Source organism: Alligator sinensis, unplaced genomic scaffold (assembly GCF_000455745.1).
Source record: "Alligator sinensis unplaced genomic scaffold, ASM45574v1 scaffold224_1, whole genome shotgun sequence".
Lineage (NCBI taxonomy): Eukaryota > Metazoa > Chordata > Crocodylia > Alligatoridae > Alligator > Alligator sinensis.
This window is the reverse complement of record NW_005842899.1, coordinates 1-13635: the sequence shown is the minus strand read 5'-3', so window position 1 is coordinate 13635 and position 13635 is coordinate 1. Positions and strand designations below refer to the sequence as shown.

Sequence of the window (13635 nt, the reverse complement as noted above, 5' to 3'; positions counted from 1 at the left end):
CTTTCCCATTTGTCTTCATCTTTCCTGAAGTGCCAAAAACTGGACACAGTCCTCCAGGTGACTGGTAGAAGGCTTACCACTTGGGACATTTTCTACTTGTCAAACCAATGGAAAATGTGCAGCAGAGAACAGCAGGATGATCTAATAGGTATCTTCTACTTCTATCTTCTGATGGATCCTTCAGGATCCAGCATCATTCAGCTGGGAAAGAGCATTAGTGGATCACTGAAGAATCTGCCCTCAAATAAGTATCAGAGCAATGGCTCGTGGATGGTTTACATAGCTCTCCTTGACTGGCCTGCAGAATAAGTTCAACAGGCAAAAAACAGTCAGCGAGAAAAGAAATACCAGAACCAAGATCCCCTTCACTGCCAGCTCTTCATGTGGTTTTGGTGAAATGGATCCAGTCCATAGCGCACAGGCTGTGAGACCTATTTGCCCCACCCTTTTCAACAGTCACGCAGGAAAGACCAGAGTGAACATTTCCTACATAGCCATAGATTTCCAGAAAACAAACAAACCCCTAGAGCAGAGCCACAAATAAAAAGGGAGGGGATTCATGACAGCAGATGCAGATGAGAAGTTTGGTTAGGGCACTGAAACTCAGGGGTGCACAGTAACAGTAGCATAACTAGGGGTAGGCAAGCAGGGCACCAGCCCCAGGTACCATAGTGACAGCTCCCTGGGCGTTTAGCGATAGCAGCAGGAGTCAGGTGTAGAAACATAGCATCACTGCTGTAAAAGCAGCATTAACAACCAAGGGCAGGCAGACCTCGCTGCAATTTGGCTACGGACAGACATTCAAAAACCCCAAGCCTGAACTGATTCAATCTTTGCAGGTTAGTCTAACCTGCATAGACTGAACTGATTTGCAAGTGAACAGACATTCACTTTTGATTCTGGAAATTCAGCCACATGCCCGCAGTGGCTCAGGCCAGAAGCCAGGGGGCGATAGAGTGAGCCCTCTGCTGCAGGGAAGCTGTACTGAGGGGGGAGCATGGCCAGGCCCCAAAAGACTGAGTGTTACTGGGGAGAGCTTTAAACCTCCACCCTGGCCTACAGGGACCCTATCCGGGGTGTGCCTGGAGGGGAAAGGGGGAAGCAGCCCCTGCCAGGTATTTCCCACCCCTGCCTGCTGCTAGAGTGGCAGGAGGCATGGCCAGCCCTGGCAGCAGCATGAAGCCAACAGAGATGGAGGGAGGTTTAATTCCCCCCTCCATCACCTATCCCACCAGCAGGGACCCAAGCTGGGGTCTGCCTGGCCGGGGTGGAGCACCCATATCAGGGTCCCCCCGCCCCTCGCTGGTGCAGCACAGGGCTGGGGGCGTGACCAGATGCCAGCCAGCATGGCTCCTGAGGTGAACGAGGCAGGGAGGAGGTTTATTTTCCCCTCCGTCCCCTCTAACCCTGGGGAACCCCAGCTGCAGTCTGCCTGGCCAGATGCAAGCAGCGAAGGCAGCAGCCGGGGCTGGCAGATCCCGGCTTCAGTCTCCCAGAGGGAGAGGGGATGGACCGGGAATAAAACACCCCCTCCCCCCTTCACCTCAGGGGGACATGCTGGCTGGCCTCTGGCCATGCCCCCTCCCCTGCTGCTGGAGCAGTGGGGGGGGAGGGGGGGCAGACCCTGACATGGGCTCCTACACCCCAAACAGGCAGACCCCAGCTCAGGTCCATGCGAGTGGTACAGGAGATGGAGGGGTGAATTAAACCCCCCCCTCTGTCTCTGTTCGCTTCATGCTGCTGCGGGGGCTGGCCACAGCCCCTGCCGCTCGAGTGGTGAGCGGGGCAAAACACCGGACAGGGGCTGCTGAGCCCCTGCCTGGCAGACCCCAGCCATGCTAGTGAGACACGGGACTGAGGGGGAACTAAACCTCTTCCCTGAACCCTTTGCCTTAGGGGGAGCGGCATCTGGCCATGTCCCTGCCCCTGCTCCAGCTAGAGAGCAGACAGGTGCAGCCAGCCCTGCCTTCCTGAAGCAAACACCACAGCCCTGGGCTGCAAAGCATGCTGGGATGCTGGAGGACTCTGATTTAACATAAACCAAGAAGGGGCCTGGGACAGAATTTCCATAGCTGGTTTGACCTTAATCAGTTAAGCCTAATACTACATTTAACCAGGTTTATCTCAAACCGGTTTTGGCCATTTTGAAACTGGTTTACGTGGACTGGACTTATGTTCTGTTACAGGTTTAAACCAGTTTCTGATCACTTAAACCAGTTTATGTGTAATATCTGTCCCTAGCCTTTGTGTCCCTGGGGCAAGCAAAACTGCCCCCCCCCCCCCCCCCCCCCTCCCCACGGGGCGGTTGTCGCCCCCCCCCCCCCCCCCCATCTCTGCTCTCCAGGAGGATTTTGTCCAGGGCACAAAAATTGCTATGGATGCCTTTGCTCAGTAAACCCGGATCTATGGTATTTGGGATCCTGTACAACCTGGAGCCAGTGGATTTCTTCTCCTATGTACAGCCCAGTACTGGATAAGCTAGAGTTCCTGTCCTGATAACCAAGGGGCACATTGCCACATTAGGACTGTGCCTCTGCTTCTTGCTATTACTCAAGCCTTGTCTCAAGGTTAAATGAAATTCTTTTTCTTTGCTTTTAATGGATGCTTTGGACTCATATTATCAATGCCAGGCAAGCACCTATTTTCAACCCCTAATGAAAGGGCATCAAGTTGATTCCTCATTTTGTGTCTGAAGCAAAAAAAAAAAGCTAGCAATTTTACCTACTGATTCAAGCAGAGGGGACCAGCAGCCACTGCCATGGACTTTTGATGGTGCTGGATGAACCATTGGATCCATCAGTGCTTCTGTTTCCTGTCATTAAATTGGAGGTGATGGCATCTCATTACTTCAATGGAGGTGTAAGGCTACAGACATATCCATGAAGTGCTTTCCAGCCTCTCGTGGCCAGGAGCAAAGGATAATTTGCTTGCTGCGTGCTGATACTGGTAAAGAACTAAAGCAGCCCTAACCAACTTTTCTATGCTGCGAAGTAGCATTCTTAGCAGCATCATAAAGAATCCACTGGGGTTTTTTTTAGAGTCAGCTGTACTGCTAAAAGAACTAGCCACACAGTTTCATTCTCTTTTTGTGGTTTAATGTGAAAGCGTCTGAGAAAACATTGAATTTTGGCTGACAACAGTTTTATCGTAACTAAGTGCTGGCTTTTAAACAGCCGTGAACCAGGCCTCCTCTTGCAAAGTCTCAGCTCTTTAATGTGGGACTGATGGGGGGAGGGGTAGGTGTCAGCTGAACTTATTGCTCCATCTAAGAAAGACATGGCTGGGGGGAAGGCAGGGTGGAAACTGTGGCAGTGGATTTAAGAGAAGGAGGCCAAACGACTGGCAAGAAGACCATGAGGAGCAGGGAATGATCTTTACAGGCAGGACAGATTTCAGGAATAGATCAATCTGTTAAGAAATGCTGAAGGAAACAATAGTCTCAGTCAGGGAGGAATCAAAACTCGTGGAAGAGGTGATATCTTTTATTAGACCAACTAGATATTTGCAAACAAATTATTTTATTTGTTATTATTAAATAAATAAAATCATTTGTTTGCAAATATCCAGTTGGTCTAATAAAAGATACCGCCTCTTCCCTGAGTTTTGATTCCTTTTGCCTCTAAACCAATACGGCTACAGCCTGGATACCTGAGGGACTTTTTCTTGGAATTGAGAGATGAAACCGAAATCCCTCAGAGAGAGGGACACTGATGAAGCTAGCCCTAGTGTCATGGATATAGGTCATAGCCATGTTGGTCTAAGGACATAGGCAGACAAGGTTCTTTGGATGAATTCAATATCTTTTATCGGACCAACCAAAAGAGTTGGAAACATTCTTAATTGGTCTAATAAAAGATATCAGATTTACCCAAAGAACCTTATCTACCTGGTGTCATGACAGGCCAGACTGACTCTTCTGTTGCTCACTTTAGACAACTGAAAACTTCAGGTGCTTCCTCAGTGAAAATCTTTATCCGGGGTCTGCCCTGTAATTCCTGTGCGTCAGGAACTCCCCTGTGGTCAGCAAGATCTCCACAAGAAAGACTTGTTTATGTCATGCAAACCAACTGTGTTGACTTTCCCCATGCTAACTCCTCTCCCCCCACCTCCATGTCCCTCTCTTCATTTTACAAAGAGAGAGAAAGAAACTAAAAAAAAAAAAAGATTTCTTTCTATTTTGTCGCCTGTTTGCCAAATAACGAGCTACTTCTCCTCAGCACGTGTAAAGCTGTGGAAGCCGATATGATTCACTTTTGGTTATGCAACATTATGGAAGTCAACCAGACCATAGCCAGTAGGGGTGTGCGAAACGGGTCAGATTCGATTCTGATTCAGATCCGGCCCGAATCGGGGACAGTGATTCAATATGTTGATTCAAATCACTGTCCCCGATTTGATTCTGCCGAATCCGAATCTGAAGATTTGATGCTGATTCAGAGAATCAGCGGTTCGGCCACAGACACAGCTTTAAATGTTTTTTCTACATACCTCAAAGTACCAGCATGGCTCGTGAATGCTGCAATGCTGGGGCTCATGAAGCGCCCCACAGGAGCATGAAGGGGCCCCTTCATGTTCAGCAGCAAACTAGGAAGTGGACTGGAAGTACTTCTGGTCAACTTCCAGGTCTGCTGCCGAGTGCTCTGGAGAGCCCCCCACGCTCCTGTAGGATGCTCCATCTGCCCCACCACTGCAGCATCCACGAGCAGCCTGGTACCTTGAGGTACATAGAAAAAACATTTAAAGCTGTGTCTATATCCGAATCACCAAATCATTCCAAATCTCTCTGAATCAACTCAGAGACATTAAAGGGTCTCTTGATTCGATTCGGATTCAGAGATTCAGTCACCGAATTAGGCTGAATCTCCACCAAATTGAATCAGGAACTGAAGCTTTGCACAGCCCTAATAGCCAGTACCAGGATATCACTAGGTGCCTGCTATTCAACTGGAGACAACTTTTTTTTGGAAAATTCAGTAACAAAAATAGTCCTGGGGGGTTGTTTCCTATTAAAGGGATAATGTCATCTTAAAAGTATAGTCCATTTCTAAGCAAGTTATAAATAGACAGCTTTCCCCCACCTCCCATGTTTGTGTGGTTTTACAAGCATGCTTTCCTATTTTGGAAAATACCATTTTATGAAAGAGATTAACAAGATAACAAGGGAAACTCACTATATACAGAGTGTTTGCAAATGCATGAAGCAAAGTGAGGAAAAAATAGATGCGATTCCCCTAATTTCTCTCAATTATAGTTTATCTAAGAAGTTATTCACAACAATAGCAAGTAAAACATTTTCAGACTCGGACATTTTACCTGACAATTTAGGCTTTGGTAACAGTACTGTTCAATTGTTAAAAGCTAAAAAGAAATAATAAAAAGACTCTCTATATGCCTGAAGGAGGGTGTCTGTGCCCGAAAGCTCGCAAAGAACAATTTTTCCAACTATGTAGTTAGGCTAATAAAAGATATCACATCTATCCAAAGAACCTTGTCTGCCAAAAAAAAAAAAAAAAGTATTTTGAGGAAAAGACCTCCAAGGGTTAAGATTTTCCAGCAGGCTGGGAAGAGTGGAGTGAAACACAGAATGCTGACCATCCTTATCCAAAAGGAAGAGAATGTTGTGGTCAGCATTTTATCTGCTAGTATATGCAAACATGCTTCCAATTGCAGATGAGCCTGCTGCAAATGCATGTCATTCCCCTTGCACTGTTTGCAATTCAAACCTGACAGCGGTGGGCTTGTGCACAGCAAGAAAGTGAAAGCAATTCTACTTCTTCACCGCCTATATTTAGCACTGGGTCAACATGCAGTTTGAATGCTTGATATTTTTCTGCTTTCATGATCAAAGGCGTTATTAGTGTCACAGGTTAAGACATCTATATTTTTTAAATGCACTGAAAAGACAGCGTTCTTTTCATTTAGGGAGACTTAGTGAAATAATGGTGTCAGTGTTCTGTTTCAACAAGTCCTTTATGTGATGTCAAACTATATCTGATCCCTGCATAAACAGGACAGTGCTGCCCAGTGTACAGAAGAACTGCTTATATCTACAGCTTCAGGCAGGGTCAGGCACCTTCCCCCTACACTCATCCTATCACTAAATGGGAAGGGGTGCCTGAGCCGAGAAAGCGTGGTGTGAAAAAAAAGCAGAACTTGCAGGGAAAAGGTAAAGCTGCAGTGTTTTGGGTCAGTGAGTTTAAGTCTTGAAGATCCTCTTACCCCTCTCCTGATTTTTCAAGGGAACCTCTTCAGAGAATCCTCCAAATCATGATTTGTCCCCCTGGCTTTGCTGGCATCCCATGTTCCAAGGAACTGTCAAGGAGCACGTGATCCTAAGGCAACTTCATTGTCATTGCTGCTGCATAAATTCTCTGTGCTGCTGATGAGACCTGGTCACACATACAGCTCTCATCACCAGTCACTAGTTATAATTTAAAGGTAGATAAGCATGATCATCCTCACTGTTCAGATAGAAAAGCTGAAGTGGAGTGGTTTGCCCACGGCTACCCAATGGCAGCTACAGCAGAGCCAGAAACATTACCTGCGTCTCTAGGATCCCAAGACTGAATTCCCATCCAGAAAAGTAGATGGGATCCACCAGTGCTCCAAGGACAAGCTATAAACTGGGGAGGAAACAATGAGAAGGGGATCTCTTCAAGCCAGAGACTACTTTTGTTCTGTTAGTACAAAGTGATGGATTCCTAGTCCCCCAGCTGCGGCCCCCTAGGTATTAAAAGAGTACAACTAACAATAGCAGCACCAAGGAAGCTACCACAGGATTTGTATTAGTATACCTAGTGCTTCTTGGAACACAGTATCACCCAAACTCATTCTATCCCAGCTGTCAAACCCCTTTCAAGTGCCCTGTCCCCTCACTCCATTATTAACATAGCCTTTCCTCTTCATCCTCCATCTCAACTCTCTCTCTCTCATATCAAGCAATGCTGTAACTCATGTCTCTGTCCTGCTATTCCAACTGCAATCTCCCTGGATAGATAAAAAACCATGATTAAAAATATCAGATCTTTTTCAACTAACTTTTATTTCAATTCCCTATGCTTTTTTAAAATAACTTTATTTAAAATTAAATATATAATTATGAGAACCTACAGCTACTCAGTAGGGAAACCTTCATTCACTATTTTGTAACATAACAAACATATGTAATAGTAAAGACAGAATAAATGTATGTTCAGCTCTATAATTATGCAAATAAATGGGTACAGATGTGCTGTATTCTCCTGGTTAGCAAAAAGCAGTACTAAATTATACAAGCCAAAGACCTTTTTTTAAGAAAACAGCTAAAAAGCATACATGGAAAACAAGATTAAAATCAATGCTTTAATCAAGGTTTCCTGCATATCAATCTAGATTGTGACTCAAGGCACTTTGATTTAAACAAATCCACAGCGTCATCTCCTACTTTCCCACACTTCAAATCCTTTCAGTGGTTTCTCGTTAACCACAGCAAAACAGAGTTTCTTGCCCTTTCAAAGCCCTAAAAACATTAGTTTCTACCTGTTTCTGTTCTTACTTCCTCCTCCCAATTCTCTCCTATAGTATCACTCAGCACAACTTAGAATCATAGAAAATTAGGGTTGGAAGGGACCTCAGGAGGTCATCTAGTCCAACCCCCAGCTCAGAACAGGACCACCGCCAACTAGATCATCCCAGCCACAACTTCGTTGAGCCAGGCCTTAAAAACCAACAAGGATGGAGATTCCACAACCTCTCTGGGTAACCTGCTCCAGTGTTTACTACCCTCCTAGTGAGAAAATTCTTCCTAATATCTAACCTAAACTTCCCTTGCTGCAACTTGAGACCACTGCTCCTTGTTCTGTCATTTGCCACCACTAAAAACAATCCAGCTCCATTCTCTTTGAACCCCCTTTCAGTTAGTTAAAGGCTGCTATCAAATCCACCTTCACTTTTCTCTTCTGCAGACTAAATAAATCCGGTTCCCTCGGCTTCTCCTCAGAAGTCATGTCCTCCAGCCCATGAACCATTTTCATTGCCCTCCGCTGGACTCTCTCCAATTGGTCCACAACCATTCAGTACTGGGAAGCCCAAAACTGAACACAGTACTCCAGATGTCATCTCACCAGTGCCAAATACAGTGGAATAATCACTTCCCTTGATCTGCAGGCAACACTCCTACCAATGCAGCCCAGTATACTGTTAGCCTTCTTGGCAACAAGGGCACACTGCTGGCTCATATTCAGCTTATTGCCCACTGTAACCCCCGGGTCTTTTTCTGCAGAGATGCTGCCCCACCAGTCAGCCCCCAGCCTGTACTGGTGCATGGGATTGTTCTGTCCTAACTGCAGGACTTTGCACTTGCCCTGGTTGAACCTCATGAGATTTCTTTTGCCCCAATCCTACAATTTGTCTAGGTCTCTCTGAATCCTAGCCCTACCCTCCAACATATCTACTCCTCTCCCCAGCTTGGGGTCATCTGCAAATTTGCTGAGTGTGCACTCTATGCCATCCTCCAGGTCATTGATGAAGACATTGAACAAAACTGGCCCCAGGACCAATCTCTGGGGCACTCCGCTTGACACCGGCTGCCAACCAGACATCAAGCCACTGATTACTACCCTCTGAGCCAATGCTCCAGCCAGTTTTCTATCCACCTTACAGTCCATTCATCCAGCCCATACTGCCTTAGCTTGCCTGCGAGAATGCTGTGGAAGACAAGGTACACCACATCCACCGCGGTCTCCCCGCTTCCACAGAAGGCAATCAGGTTGGTCAGGCACGACTTGCCCTTGGTGAATCCATGCTGCCTGTTCTTAATCACCTCTTTCTCCTCCAAGTGCTTAGAAATGCATTCCTTGAGGATCTGCTTCATGATTTTTCCAGGGACTGAGGTAAAGCTGACTGGGCTGTAGTTCCCTGAATTCTTCTTTTTCCCTTTCTTAAATATAGGCACTATGTTTGCCCTTTCCCAATCATCTGGGACCTCTCCCAATCGCCATGAGTTTTCAAAGATGATGGCCAGTGGCTTTGCAATCACATCAGCCAATTCCCTCAGCACCCCAAGGCGGGGGTCAGCAACCCCCTGCACACGTGCCAAGCAAGGCACGCAAGGCCATTTTGCTTGGCACACCACTACCAGCCCTGGCTCTGGATAGCTGCTGCCAGCCTGGGCTCCACGATTGGCAGCAGTTACCCAGAGCCAGGGCTGCTGTGCTGAGCTCTGGCATCAGCTCTGTACCAGTGCATGCACGCGCGCCTCAGAGCAGATAGTGGTGGAGGAGCCTGAGGCAGCACAATCCTGGCCTCTCCCCCACTGCCAGCACAGAGCTGATAATGGCTCCAGAGCCCAGTGCAGCTGTTTGTAGCCAGCCTGGGCTCTGGGCAGCGGCAGCAAGCAGTGGGCAGGCTGCAAACAGCTGCGCCGGGCTCCACAGCTCCGGCATCAGCTCCATGCTAGAGGTGACTGTGCGTGCACCTCGAAGCAGATAGCGAGAGGGCTGCACTGCTTCAGGGCCAGGCCCTATCCCCACTGTCCTGGCAGTGGGGGAGAGGCCAGGGCTGCGCTGCATCAGGCCCCTCCCCCACTGTCCGCTCTGAGGTGTGTGTGCATGCGCCAGTACAGAGCTGATGCCGAAGCCCGGCACAGCTGTTTGTAGCCTGCCTGCTGCAAGTGCCCAGACCCCAGAAACTTTATTCCCGAGCTTATTTGGTCAGTTACAGTCACAGAGCCTCTGGACTCACAGCTGTGAGGCTGGGGCAGGGGCATTGCTTCAAGGTTTTGAGCAGCTTGGGCACTCCAGAGATCCAGATCCAGACCCTCCAGAGAACCAGGGAGTGCTGGGGGGCTGGATTTGAGGTGATCCGGCCTCTGGACATCGTCTTTGGAAGGAACAAGCTTCCCTCTTCCAGACTGAGCTCTCAGAGACTCTGGACAGAGCCACGTGGCTGCTGCTCATGGGACGATGCAGCCTGGGGCTGTTCCAGTATCCTCCTGGGACCCCAGACCAGTGGCCCCAGCTCTGCCACTGCCATCCTGCATGGCCATGGGCAAGTCCCCTGCTCCCCTGTGCCTCTGTGCATTGCAGCTTAAAGTGAGGGTGGGATTTGTTCCCTGGGGCCAGGGTCTGGGGGGGGGTCATACCCCAGGAGCCCTTGAGGAGTGCTCTGGCTTACTGCATCAGTCCCTTTAGGGTACAAGGACAGAATCCCGCGGCTCCAGCCCAGCTCTCTCCTCCTCTGCTGTGCTAGCCTGACCCCAGAGCAGTGCCCTGGACCCAGTGGGGTGTTACGCATAGCCAGCGCTGTCAGTTCACAGCCAGTGTAGTTTGCTTCCCTGGGGGAAAACACTCCTTGTTGCCCCCTATGCCCACTGTCTTGGCACCAGTGTAGAGGGACTGTGGTGGGGATGCGCCATCGTGTGCTCTCCCAGCCTCTCTGGGATAACAGTTTAGATGTCCTGAATGGTCCTGCCAGCTTAGGGCCAGCTGTGTGGAGTGGGTGGGTGGTTAGACCAATGGGCAGGGTCTGGGCCGGGGCCTCGGCCGGCCATGCTGCAGCATGGGGGCTGGCTCCGCGGGGAAGCACAGGGGCTCCGGCAGGCCCAGGGCATTGTTGGGTCAGACTTTGCCTGGTGGCCCAGCAGCCCGGCTCCGTGTGCCCGCTCATCTGGTTCTCTGGGCACACGTGTCTGGTTCTGAATGCGCGTATGCCTGGAATTCATAGATGTAGGGTCAGAAGGGACCTGAGCAGATCATCAAGTCTGACCCCCTGCCCTGGGCAGGAATGAATACTGGGCTCATATGACCCCTACTAAGTTAAGCTCATAAGCTAGGTAGTTATCAAGCCTCCTTTCAAAGATCCCTAAGGTAGGAGCCAGCACCACTTCCCTTGGAAGCTGGTTCCAGATGCTGGCCACCCTGACTGTGAAGTAGTGCCTCCTGATGTCTAGCCTGAACCTACTCTAAATCAACTTGTGGCCATTATTCCTTGTTACTCCGGGAGGCGCTCGGGGAACAGGGTCTCTCCCATTCCCCTCTGGTCCCCCCTGGTAAGTTTATAGATGGCCACTAGATCCCCTCTCAGCCTTCTCTTGTGGAGGCTGAACAGGTTTAGGTCCCGTAGCCTCTCCTCGTAGGGTCTGCCCTGCTGCCCCCTGATCATGCGAGTGGCTCTCCTCTACACCCTCTCAATGCAGTCCACATCCCTCCTGAAGTGCAGCGCCCAGAACTGGACGCAGTACTCCAGCTGTGGCCTGACCAGTGTCACATAGAGGGGGAGGATCACCTCCTTAGACCTGCTCATGATGCATCTGTGGATGCATGACAAAGTGCGGTTAGCCTTGCTGTGTTAGCCTTGCTGTGTTCTCACATTGGCGGCCCATGTTCATTTTAGAATCGATAATGACTCAAGATCTCTTTCTGCCTCTGTGCTTTCAAGGGAGTTCCTCAGCCTATAGGTATGCTGCTGGTTCTTCCTGCCCAAGTGCAGTACTCTGCACTTGTCAGTATTGAATCCCATCCTATTCACATTCATGTGTCTGTTCTGGGTGTGTTCTGGTTCTCTGTGTTTGTGTGTGTCTGGTTCTCTCTCTGCTCTTTTTTCTTTCTCTCTCTCTCTCTCGTCTTGCTTTTATTTCTCTCTTTTCTCTCTCTCTCTCTGTAACATGCTTAACAAAAAAGGAACACACCACAGCAAAGGCAACATTTATGATTATTAAATATACTAATATGCAGTGTGTCCTGCCGTATACCCGCCCTCATTTTGTTTTTCTGGTATGCCGGCACTCTCGCTCCTTCCAAGGTAGACATTGTGCTTTTTTCGGCACTCCAGCCAAAATTGTTGCCTACCCCTGCCCTAGGGTATATCCCATCTGGCCCCATGGACTTGTATATGTCCAGCTTTTCTAAATAGTCCCTAACTTGTTCTTTCACCAATGCTCCCCTCCTCCCCAAACTGTGCTGCCAGGTGCAGTAGTCTGGGTGCTGACCCTGCCTATGAAGGCTGAGGTGAAAAAGGCATTGAGTACTTCAGCCTTTTCTGTATCCTTTGTCACTAGGTTGCCTCCTCCATTCAGAAAGGGACCCACACTTTCCCCGATCTTCCTCTTGTTACTGACAGACTTGCTACTCCATTCTACATTTTGCACTCAGAATAGACAGTCTCTTCCCAACAACTGTCCACCAAGTACCATCTCCCCATTCTTCAATACCATTTGCTCCAAAAATCTCTCTCCCCCAAATAATCCCTCCATGCTCCATTTTTTTGAATGAATGCCATTTTTCCTTCCTGTCTTAGAGTGTAAACTTCTAATGTAGGGGATTGTGGACAATGGGAATGTCGACCTGGTGATGAACCCTACCCCCCTAACATGGTACACTGCCACCTCTGAAGGTGGGATGCTGGGATTTCTTTCAGAGTGTTGTCCCTTCAACCAGCCAGCAAACTTCATCTCTGATGTCAGCCTCAAGCTTGGCTAGTAGAAAGCTAATGAATTTCTAACTCTTCATAATCCTGAGAGAGAAATCATTCCTTCTACCCCACCACAGAAGATCTTTCTCACAATTGGGATCTTTCTGGTAAAAGGCATCTGACAACGGGACAGGAGCTCAATTAAATCTAGCCTTCCTTGAGCTTGCATTTTCAGTCCTCTTTACTCAGTGAGTAACTCCAGCACCTGCTTTCTTATGCAGTAGTGACACTGCTGTCCTGAAACCCTCTGGGATTCCTGACTGCTTCACTGCTCCCATCACTCTTGATAACAGACCAAGATGTGGAATTAAGGCTGTCTTAATTGGCAAAGCTCTGGGACACAGCACAGGCAATGGAGCCATGCATCTGCAAGATTAGCAGTAAGACACTTAATCACTTTACTCATACTTGAAAGGTTTTCTCTGCAATCCTATAGGCTAGAATTTTAGTTTTATTTTTAAGTGAAGACTTTTTCTGGGCAGGTTGCTGGGAAAGGTACCCTCTTGCGGCAGGGCAAACATCGCATTAGCCTGATGGAATTTTCCTCAAGCTCTCTCAAATTCATATAAATAATACTCTGTGCATTGGCCTTCACCTAGCAGGGAAACAAACATGCTAGGTGTGTTTAGCACACCATTTTCAAACCTTCATCATGTCAGCTACAGTATTTCAAATCCAAACTTCTTGACTCCAAATAAGATGAGCGATTGTTCCTTACTTGCACAGTTACATTTTCAACACAAAGCATTAAATGAAGCAGGTTTTGAGATAAGTGCATGCCAAGAAAAACATATAATAGTTTTAGAATCACAGAATCATAGAAAATTAGGGTTGGGAGGGACCTCAGGAGGTCATCTAGTCCAACCCCCTGCTCAAAGCAGCACCATCCCCAATTAGATCATCCCACCCAAAGCCTTTGTCTAGCTGGGTCTTAGAAAGTTCCAAGGACGGAGATTCCACAACCTCTCCGGGTAACCTGTTCCAGTGCTTTACTACACTCCTAGTGAGAGTTTTTCCTCATATCCAACCTAAACTTCCCTTGCTGCAACTTGAGACCATTGCTCCTTGATTTATCATCTGCCACCACTGAGAACAGTCCACTTCCATCCTTTTTGGAACCACCCTTCAGGTAGCTGGAGGTTGCTATTAAATCCTCTCTCAGGCTTCTCTGCTCCAAACTAAATAAGC

At 48.2% G+C, this 13635-nt stretch overlaps 1 protein-coding gene across 1 annotated transcript in view; it reads right to left on the bottom strand.

The window, feature by feature from the left end:
• The window catches only part of TSPAN9 (tetraspanin 9), a 294276-nt gene extending 288031 nt beyond the window's left edge, over positions 1 to 6245 (bottom strand). Inside the window, exon 1 of the mRNA XM_025192148.1 lies at positions 6220 to 6245. The gene's annotated coding sequence lies outside the window, so the exon portion shown is untranslated. The remainder of the gene's footprint in view (positions 1 to 6219) is intronic.
• Between the last annotated feature and the right edge of the window lie 7390 nt (positions 6246 to 13635).